Source organism: Clupea harengus, chromosome 8 (genome assembly GCF_900700415.2).
Source record: "Clupea harengus chromosome 8, Ch_v2.0.2, whole genome shotgun sequence".
NCBI classification, from domain to species: Eukaryota; Metazoa; Chordata; class Actinopteri; order Clupeiformes; family Clupeidae; genus Clupea; species Clupea harengus.
Genome location: NC_045159.1, coordinates 9,713,469 through 9,724,934, shown reverse-complemented (window position 1 = coordinate 9,724,934; position 11,466 = coordinate 9,713,469). Strand labels below are relative to the sequence as shown.

General features: G+C 43.5%; 1 protein-coding gene across 1 annotated transcript in view; it reads left to right on the top strand.

Annotated features, from left to right (window-relative positions):
- kctd16b (potassium channel tetramerization domain containing 16b) overlaps window positions 1-11,466 on the top strand; it is a 47,821-nt gene that overhangs the window by 2,490 nt on the left and 33,865 nt on the right. The gene's annotated exons all lie outside the window — the stretch shown is intronic.

The following is an 11,466-nucleotide window of genomic DNA, read 5'->3' as shown; positions in this document are numbered from 1 at the left end:
ACCTATCCCAACAGCAATCATTGTGAAGCAGCAAGAGATGATGGGCCCCAGTAATGGCTCTCATAACGTTTTTTTTATGATGCAACAAAACACCACCCACTCACCACTGACAGCTTGAAATGGTGTGCCTCTGGTGCACAGACACTGCCAAAGGCTTCGGAGAATGGCCACACACTAGTACCTTCTGTGGCAAGACTATTATAGGTGTCATCACAAATGAGACTTCCTCACATTCATCTGATGCTTCCTGTGGGCGTGGAGCTGAGGGCGCTGCCAGCGCATTTCTTTTGCCATTTCAAAAAAGGCAGTATTAGCTGAATGGGAATATTGGCAGTTTGGCGAGCGTTTTCCACCCATGCCAATTGTGCGAAATAAGTGGAAGCTGTGCTTGTTTGAGGCTGTGTCCCCAGCACTTGGATCAAAGAGTGCTAAGTAATTTATCCTCATGGGAGAGCAGTCATATTATTAGGGCGGTGGGTAGTCTTTTTTGGCAAAGCCCTTTTCAAACGTTGTGTTCCTGTCATTAAAGTATTCTACAGAGGCAAAAGGCATGCATCTTTTATGCAGACTGCATGTTCATGAGACACAGTTTCATAATCAAACAGTACTGAAGCCCAAGGATCATTTTCTGATCACCCTAATACACTGAATTGCAACCTGTCTACCAGTTTATATTATTTGCACTTGGCTGCAATGTTCTGATAAAGCTTTACCATGACAAAGAATTGAGAGGCCATTGCATGTGCCTGTGGTACCTGGCATTTTGTAATGAAACAACTAGATCAAAAACCACAAACCTTACGTCATGTTGTCCCATGTCACATGTTACACACACACACACACACACACACACACACACAAACACACACATACACACACACACACACACACAGGTAGAAACAGATGCACAGACACACACCCACACACACCAGCAAGGGTTTTTCATAATTTAAATATCCTGTAAAGAGCATTGCAAAGCAAAGCAAGGCACCTCTAACTATTAACAGTACTTTTTCCTCTGCATGTGACAGAGGCCAAAACGCCTCTGGCACAAAGTAGCCGTGAGTACGTACGTAGGTGGCTGGCGAGTCCCTGCTGGGGCCAGTTGAAAGGCGTGGTGTTGTTTTTGTGCCGCTCTCAGCCGGTCTGCCCCGTGGAGCACCCTTGGCAGCGCGCACCATTTGCTGTTTATAGGCTTCACTGCCCCGTCTTACTGGCTGGCTGGCTGGCTGGCTGGCTGGCTGGCTGGCTGCTTCGGGTGCTATCCCCTGCAGGCAAATTTATTTACCAATTTGTCGCATGGTTAGAGTGATTGATAATCAATCACTGGTGGTGACAGGTGGAGGACTCAATGCATAGGCATGAGTGAGAGAGGGAGAGGAGACGGAGAGAGAGAGAGAAAGAGAGAGAGAGAGAGAGAGAGAGAGGTAAGGAGAGAGATAGAGGAAGTAAAGAAAGGTAAATCATGGCATAGCTATGGCTAATTTTTTTCTTCTGCTTTTGGGCACATAACCGTTTCTTACCCTCAAGAAAAAAAAAAACCCTGCCATGGCCCCAATCCTGGTGATGGCCTAGATATTTACCTTAAATGATGAGCAGGGGTACCATTCCATCTTGGTGCGCACACCCATCCCCTCCTTTTTGTTGTGTGGCAGTGATTATTCATGTGTGGCGGAGAATATTATTAGCTGCCCCGTAACGTTACAAACGCACCACCTAATGGGCCCTGGCAGATGGGGTTGGAGGCACATCTGTGTGACACACCGACCCCCCCTTCCCCCTCCACCCCACCCTAAAACTACGAATAGCGGGCAGCCTCCTTGCTACCACCATGGGGACGTGCAGCAGCCGGATGTAAGACTCAGTCCCCTGACGAGGTGCTCCCTGGCGGGGCTGAGGGACTGGGTGAGGGCTGGTGGCGTGGGGGTGAGGGAGAGGGACGGGGACGGGGATGGGTCATCTCGCTGACACAGCTGATTGGGCTGCGGGGAGATGCAGAGTGACAGCCCCAGCGCCGGCTCCTGCTAGGTCCAGCTGCTCCCTGATCCAGCGTATCAAGAAGGCGGAGCAGGGGACCCACACCGCATGCTACATAATGCAAGAGAAAGAGGGAGATGGAGAGGGGGAGAAAGTGAGGATGCGAAAGAGAGAGATGATGGGGTGGGGGGTGGGGGGGTGTGTGAGAGAGAGAACAAGTCTGAAAAAAAGAAAGATGGATATCAAGAAGGACAGGGAAAGATAAATATTGGGAGTGGAGAAGATGGGATCACAGATAGGAAGAGGCACAGAGAGATGAGGAGGGGCAGGGTTGGGGTCAAACAGCTACACACTCACAGGGCCACTGCACCACTCTAAGCAGTCAAAGGCTCTCTATGCTTGCTCTCGCCGCAGGAGGGGGTGAAGGGATATGGTCTCCTATGGAATATCCACTGTGATACCTGTGGGAGATTGAATGTTAAGACATCATTTCTGTTATCCAGATAAACACAACCATGAAGTTACCCCATTCAAACCTTTCACGTCTAGCTGTGCAAGACATATTATGATGTTTCGTTTCTGCAAGACATTTTATGAGGTTTAGTTTCTCATAAGACTCCATGATAACACCAGTATACTGCAGAATTAAGGAAGTCCTCCTATAACATGTCTTCAAGTACAAGTTAATTCCTGTTAAGTACTTCAGTTAATAATTGATCAGAGGCTTTATAAGGACAAATGTCCACACGTGACTACTCCAAAACTTAAAATCTACCTCAACCCTAACCCTACCCACATCTTGTCATGATTTGTGATTCTGAATTAATTTTAATAGACATCTATTACTGATAAATGGCTTAATTGTGCCTGATGGTTAGATTATATAAAATGGGGTCAATAAGGTTGAAATGTAAGCCAGATTCTAATACAGAGAAACCTCTGAAAAAGTCATAATTGCTCAAATTAGCATCAAATCAAGTGTGATTAATGTGTAAGAAGTGAACTGAATAAAACTGGAAGTCCTTGCACTGTAATATACTAACTTCCCATGCTGTGCATCACACAACTGGCAACCTTACTGCATTAACATACATTTTATGTAAATGTTCCATACAAAGGTCTGATGGCAACAGCTGCAGGACTGTGGGATGGCTGCTTGCATTATTAGCTTTTTTTAGAATTAGCTTCAGATGCATTCCAATAGCAAATGTAGCATATAATATAAACAATATCTAGCAAGTCACTAAGAGTTCCTCCCATACCTTTAGGAATGAAGTTGAATAGAGATATCTAAGAGTGTTATATTAGTTGAAGATGTTCAGTCCTGCATTTACAGTTCATGGAAGGAATGTCTTTACTTTTTGTGTCATTTCAAAGCAGGTCTCTAGAAAATGTCTAAATGATGCAGACACTGGAATTAACATAATTGTGTGGAAACACACAAAGACGGGACATTCTCACAGCCTAGAAAATCAAGCCCATTTCTGCCATATGTCGACCGCATTCGCAGACCTCTCTGCAGATTCCACAGCATCTCTCTGCGGTTGCTTCTCTACAGCACCTCTGAGCCGATGCATAGGCTGTCCTTACCGTGCCTGTTTGTGTGAAAAGACACACCATTAGACCACCTGCTGTAGATCTGCGCGGGCAGCGGAGCAGAGAAATGCTGCAGAGATGGTCTACGAGGCCGTGGGGAGGGAGGCTGCCTGCGTGCCGGGAAGAAAAAAAACATGCTCCCCACTGCCTGGTGTGTGAGGGAGCCACTCGTCAGGGTCTATTTACAGCGCAGGATTACAGAGAGAGGCTCTTCAAAATAAGGTGAGGGCACCAGGCAGAAATTGGCATTTTCCCCAGTGCCTGGAAATATGCTTTATTGAATGTAAAGCCAAATGTAGAGTGCAGAGTGCAAGGCTATAAGAAAAAAAAATATGTCAAAAGTTAGCACAGCACATCCCAGAGGTAAGCCATAAATAAACTAATCAGATAAACAAAAACAGAAACAGAGGAAGCTGGCAAAAGTATCAATAAGAAATAACTGGGCGCCCTGGTTTGGCAGCGGTAACCCAACCGAAACGGCCAAATTCCCCCAGGCTGTTGTTTATAAGCTAGTTTGAGACTATTTGGGTTTTGCACTTTTGCACTAATGTGGATGTGACAGTAAGATTTCATCCACACAAATTGTAAATGGAAAAAGAATTAGTGCAGAATATAGTAAAACAATAGTTTTATTGCACATAGTCAGATGAAAAATAGATACAATTCAGACCTAGATCACATAAACCTCCAGACACAAAAACAGTTTCTTCCCCCTCGCCGTCTCACTACTGAACAACTAACCCACTGTAGCATATATATTTATATTTATATATTTATCCCTGCACTTCTCGCACTCTCCACTTCTTCTTTGCACTACTGTTGTGCAACATTTCACAGCTACTGTATATAGCCATTCCGCCTTGTACATACTTTTTTAAACTCCTTAGCCCATTGCACTGTTGCACTGTTTGTTTGTTTGTATTGCATTGTATTGTATTGTGTTGTATATTTTGTGTAAGCACACTGAGAGTCACTTTACCAAGTCAAATTCCTTGTTTGTGCAAACTTACTTGGCCAATAAAACCTGATTCTGATTCTGATTCTGATTCTGATTCTGATTAGCCCTTCAGCCTATTAGCCTAGTTTTTATTAGATAAGTCCTTGCTTGTTTGGTTTTCATTACTTGGCCAACAATTAAATGAATAAAATCTGCAAGGTCACACTACCAGTACCTGCTTTTCTTTTCATATCATGGAGCACATTTGAGCTTTGAGAAGAGGAGGAAAAGGCTGAACACAGAAGAACATTTTTTTAAACATAAAGCTGACATGACGACACCCCTCTCGATGGGCGGGTGTGGTTCTTTTTGCCCTTGAGTTTGGCAACCTGAAGGGGTTGTTTTCTGAGGGAAGGAGCAGAGGCATAGCTGTGATCCATGGGACAGAGGGTTTAATGCAGTGAGCAGAAGCATAGCTGTGATCCATGGGACAGAGGGTTTAATGCAGTGAGCAGAAGCATAGCTGTGATCCATGGGACAGAGGGTTTAATGCAGTGTCCTGGTAATGGATGACAGGCGTTGTATGCCGATCTTGAGTTTGGTCAGGCAGGCTACCAGGCTCTACCATAAAGCAGCTGGTTGCTGACATGGTATGGTGATCACAACAGGGTCAAGATCCAGGGACCAATGCTCTTGCATCCTGTGGACCTGACCATTTGTGCACCATGTCTGGCCCTTGTGTAATGTGGTAAGATTGGGTGATGTTGCATTGTTCTAACCATGCTCTGCTGATGGCTGAACAGCCAGTGCAAGCATGGCTGATGAAATGATATAATTGAAAGGCAATGTTGCTTTTTTAAATTGGGTTTCTGAAAAGGCTATCTAAGCCAATGTATGTAATTGCCAAAGGTAATAAAAAGGGAAAGAACTGCTTGTACATGTATCACTTCTTTGGGGAATGATTTACATACCTTTCTAATGGCAGGCTTTTCACACGTTTTCAGAATTAAATTCCACTAAATGGCCAGCTGACAAAAGTACCAAATGGTCATCTGACAATAGTCGCATACCTGATAATTGTAACAACACTTTAAGGACATGCTTCTGCATGAGGCTATCAATTGCTCATACTGAATACTTTCCACAATCCCCAGCATAATGTCATGGTAATCACAACTGAGGCTGTATTCACCTAACCTGCAGGTTGCGCCTGAAATCACACCTTGAGCAAATTATTTTTCTTCAGGGACCCACCCATTCAGTCTCTGAAACCCACTCTCGCAAAATACCACTGTTACCCATGTTCAAATTTAAACTTCTGGTAGGGCATTTTTGAAAGCAGCGGCAGCAGCCCAGGACTCTGAATGGGGACAGATATGAGGCATCCTTGGAAATCTGTCAAAAATATAAGTGTGTGTGACCGAGTGCACTTGACAGCTGAGGCACATTCAACTCACCTTGCTACAGGGAGTCAATGACAGGGTGCCCCATTCATTTTTTTCATGAGCACCGTACAGTCTGGTGAAACACTCTGATGGGCAAAACTATCAAGATATGATGAAGTAGAGTGCAGTGGAAGTGAGCCGTCCAGTTTTACCAGTCCATGTTAATCACATTCTGGGGATTTGAGAGCAAAGCTTTACATTCAACCCAATGAAGTATAAGACCACAAATCACAGTTCACTTAATGGCGTTCTATACAGACGTCCGGGGGGCACTATGTATGCATAGTACTCTTCCTCCTCCTCCTCCTCCTCCTCCCTGACCACCACCTGTCCTCCTTTTTAGTTGGGTATAAGTGGGGGTGAATGCACTGACCCTGCTTGCCTCCCGCCTGCTCAGAGACTCCTGCACGATCCCTACAAGGCGTTTCAGAGACCTTGCCTAACAAACATGCTCACCTGCTGGCACGGTAAATTTGGAGCTGGAGCTCTGTTTGAAACTGTCGAAAAGCAGCACAAGCAAGTGAACAAAGGAAGTCTGCTGTCTAATGATCTGATGTTTGAAGCCTTCCATTATAAGGGTTTGTTTTGTTGTGGCTGGTGGTCATTTTTGCTGCAATGCAGCTGCGGTCTCTGTAAAGGGCTGCTGTGTTTGCTCCCTTAAGTCTAGTCGATTAAGACCTCGATATGGGGACATCCTCCTAGGGGCCATTTTTCAGCCGCACGTCACATTCGAGCCAACTTTGTTACAGCACAAAAGGCCACATTTTGTTTTTATGACTGGAAAACTGGGGCAAGGAGGCTGAGCCAGATTTCCCTTAAAAAACTACTGTGTAAATTGTGTTAGATGGGGAATTAGCTTTGTCTACTTTAATGAACATTTTCAACGTGGCTTTGCTGAATCAGTATTACCAATCAAACTGTTTCAGGAGAATTGTTGTGCTAAGTAAATTGAATATTGGCAAAGGATACTGTTTGTTTCATGTATTATTCTCTAAATGGATGCAGTATTGATATTATTCATTCAATATTTAGTAGCACAGCAAATGATAGCAATAGCAAATAATCCCTAAAGAGGTCTTTTCCAAATGGAAGCGCAACAAAAAGTCAATATTTTTTAAAGACTGTTTGATCTTGGCAAATGAAACCACGTACACACAGTCCCAATCTAGGGAGACTTCTAAACCCATACCCATTAAATGGTGCAATAGGAACCTTTAAGTGTGGTTTATGGTTCTTTATGGGGTGCTCTATTGTAATGCTTAAACTTGAGTAATGAACAAATATATACTTTAAATTCACACAACATTTGTGGTTCATTCTTTATATTAAAGTCGAATAACACATTTGTCATAGCAAGGAATAGGACTGAATGTTAATGTTATAAGTAAATGTCTGTTCACCAATGCTTTGAATAATTTTAATGAAGAGGTTCTTGTGGAAGACATGTGAACAAAAGACTCACTCCCTCATTTTTAGGCATGCTTTATTAATGAATAAGATAATAATGTGGCTTGCCCATGTTAATGCTTGTGTAAAGACATTTCCGTTGAGGGAACCTTAATGTAAACTAAGCTGTGAGTCCCGCCTCCTGTCTCCGGGTTAAAACGGTACACTCTGCATATACTGTAAATTCATTGTAATGGTGCAATATGCACACATCTTTTTGCACTGCATGATGTGATTTGCAAGCACAATCTACTCCCCACAGACCTTTAGCAAGAGCACAAGTTTCTCAAGGATAATTCCAAATCCGGGCCTGACTGATGATGACCCAAGTCCCTCCGGTGTCCACTGAACCACGTTTGTCACTCTGGCAGTTTGCAATCATCAGCTAATGAAAGTCAAATTTCAAAGAGCTCTCAGGCCATCAAAAAGGAGGAATATCCCCTATTTCTCGTCATACTTTACCCTGAAGATCTTTTTTTGAAGATCGTTTTGTGTGTGTGTGTGTGTGTGTGTGTGTGTGTGTGTGTGTGTGTAAGCGTCCATTTGTGTATATATTTCCGGTATGTGTGCATTTAAGTGTTACAACAACATTGGAAAAGTGGGTGGGGATAAAAAGCCAGCAGCAACATCAGCAGAGTTGCACTCCCCCTGTTGGCCTGTGGGTAAAAAACTCTTAATTGTGTAAATGTTTGCACTGATCAACATGCCTTGGAGGCACACGGGTAATTGTGAGGACTATCTGCCGAGTCCCCCTAATGGAGGCCTCCATTGTTAGTATGCAAGATGGCACACGGCGCACAGACATAAAGAATAGAACAGACAATTATCAAAATCCATCACCTCTCGGATCTCATTGGAGCCAATTACATGACGTCTAGGCCTGACATTTTAGTGCCAGACGTAGCCCTTTAATCATCCCACTGCTTTCGGTGATGCTAACGGAACGTCAGCATATTGCGAGCTAGCTGTCTGGCATGTCGATATGAGCTCAGATCCGGTGATTAACGTGCCATACTAAAGTGTCAGCTCTGGTTAAACTCCCAGACGCGTGCATCAATCCTGGGCCGGAGAGGCGTGTCATAGATTTGTTATGGCGGTGGAGGTGCATTCCGATTTTTAGGTCTGCCCATTACGTTGGCATTCTGCCCATTACGTTGGCATTCTGCCTACACACAGTATTGAAGGACACTCTTTTAGTCTGCACGCTTCCTCCATTCTCATTGTACATTCTCAAAGCGGTATTTGTCACAGAGGAATGCTGTTTTGAAAAATGCTTTCACCACATTTATTAAATGCTTTCTCATTTTTCTATTGTTCTTGCGATGTAAACACTTACAGCAGCATACACACACACACACACACACACACACACACACATACACACACACACACACATACATCAGACTTCGCACAAACACTTCTCATTCACCAGATTGTCAGATACAAGAAGAGAATACAAGAAAAGATACTGAGATGACTTTGCAATCTCACATTGACAACAATCTTTGTGCTTTTTCTCTCTGGTTTTTATATCACAAAGGATGGTAGACATTACTTAAGATTTACACAAGCCTCTTCACCTTTCTTCTCTCCAGTGATTGTCTATTGTCTTTGGACATCTTGTACACTCTGGGACCATATGTCATTGACGAGCAACAAGCAAAGTCTGCCACGCATGAACTAAAGCTAATTTAATAAAACAAATATTTTGCTCATTTAATACCATGAGCAAGCTCCTAAGCGCAATCATGGGTGGGTTAATGCAAGGCTCACACATGCTACACGATAGCTTTAGTTCATGCGCGACAGACTTAGCTCGCTGCTCGTTGCCAGCCAGGGCCTGAGGCCTCTTCAGAAACATTGGAGAGACTGTTTTTTACTTCTAACCATGACACATTAAGTTAAATATGTCTTTATGTCAATATTTCTTGAACTGCCTCTGTCTTAAATTTTTAAATGTAAAAATACACAATTGGTCAGAACTACTTTTTGCTGCGGTAATTCTGTGCCCACCCCACGTCCTTGTAGACATCTGGATTATACCTGTGCACCTGCTTTTTCGGGACTGTCGGTGTTGAGACATGAAAGGAACTAGAGGATTTTAATGAGCTGCATTTGAATAGATTAAATACAACTTCAACATGGAGAGACAGGACCCTTCTTTTTTTAGGTGCCTCATTTACATGTGAATGACACTGCAGGTGTTGACTGCTCTGTGGTGAGTGGGAGAGCTCAGGAGGCGGACTGAGGCTCAGTGATCCCTGGTGGAAAGAGGCACTTTGTGGAGTAGATGGAAGATGTGATGGCGTTGTGTCTTGGCCCTGTTCGAGACTCAATAATGAAATACTAACACCTTTAGAGTGCGGTCGATCTCTCTCTTTCTCTCTCCCTCCCTCTATCTCTCTCTCTTCCTGCCTGTCTGTCTTAGTCACTCGTTTGCTCTCAATCCTGGAAGTCCCCAGAGACTGGGTAAAGGTTCTGAGATTGTCACTATTAGTTGCAAACTGGAAAAGGCTGTGTGTGTGTGTGTGTGTGTGTGTGTGTGTGTGTGTATGTGGTCGCGCATTTGTGTCTTTGTGAGTGTGCTGCCGTGTCTGAATGTCTATGTATGAGTGTGTTCATTTGTGCCCAAGTGCGCCCACTCACTCTGGGTGTGTGTAGGCGTGCAGAGGTGTCAAACAGTTGGGGTCGTGCGTGTGTGTCTGTGTGTGAGCGCGCGCACAGCATCCATCGCCTCACATCTCCTCACACCCCAGACTGATGGCAGGTAGCCTAGCACGTCCCCCTCTCTCACCACTCTGAGAACAGCACAGCTCGGCACAGGGATGTTCATCTTGAAGCCATTAAGTGGTGAATGATGATCCTTCGCAGTGGGTGGGCTGTTAATTCAAATGGATGCTTTCTCACAGATTCCCCAACAAGTGCTAGGCTGCCTGCAGAGGTGATGGTAGCAATATATTTCGTCTAGTGGTGAAATGTCAGAGTTTATTACTTCTCTTTCCTTTCTCTCCTGCCCTCTCTATTCTCTTCTATCTCTTGGTTTATTTCAGGTATGGAAAGCTTTGAGGTCACGGAGGTCTGGACCTTGGTAATTGTTTTGAATTAAATCAAATTGATCCTCTGCGTGTATGTATCATTCAGGCATGTATAATTCCGTTTCAGACAGTTAGCTAGACTTGCTATTTAGTGTCTGTTGTGTGTGAGAGTTGTGAGAGAGGTTCACAGGTGCAGGTGTTCAATAACAGTATCCTGGTAGGCTACAACATCTGGAGTAGGCTACCGTATGAAACATATTAAATATGGGCACTCTGGCCATGACGATGTTTTCATTCATTTTAGAAGGCTAGCTAACGTTTCACACCATGTAGCTTAGGCATAATTGGTAAACAAATAGCCTTCACGGTATCAATTATACAGTATGAAACATTTCAAAGCCGAATTTGCAAATGTAAGTATGCTTTAACTTATTTAGTTGCGATAGCCAGCAATAGTGTTTATTTTTTTAGCTAGCTAACAAAAATGATACCCTTAGCTTCCTTTCTCACTGTTCATACTTTAAGCCTGTGAATTTTGATGTTCTAGAGATGTCCTTATGGCTATGTGTGTGTGTGTGTGTGTGTGTGTGTGTGTGTGTGTGTGTGTGTGTGTGTGTGTGTGTGTGTGTGTGTGTGAGTGTGTGTCCTCATGGCCATGTCTTTACTATTATTTATGCAACAATGCTTAATACTGTGCAGACATTAAACCAGTGGATTATATCAATGCCAACATATATCCAATAAATATTAATTATTATGTTCTGACCAATGCCAGACTCTTTTGACTGGCTGCAGACATGTGTGCACTTTAAACAATTGTTAATATTATGCATAATACTGCTTTTTCAAACTCCAAACACGAATTTAATACATTCCATTTGTTTGATGTGAAATCTATCAAAATGTAACATAACAACAAGGTATTTACACGGAACCTCTCTGTCTTGTACTCATCTGTATTCTATCCTCTCTCTCTCTCTCTCTCTCTCTCTCTCTCTCTCTTTCTCTCTCTCTCTCTCTGTGTATTTGT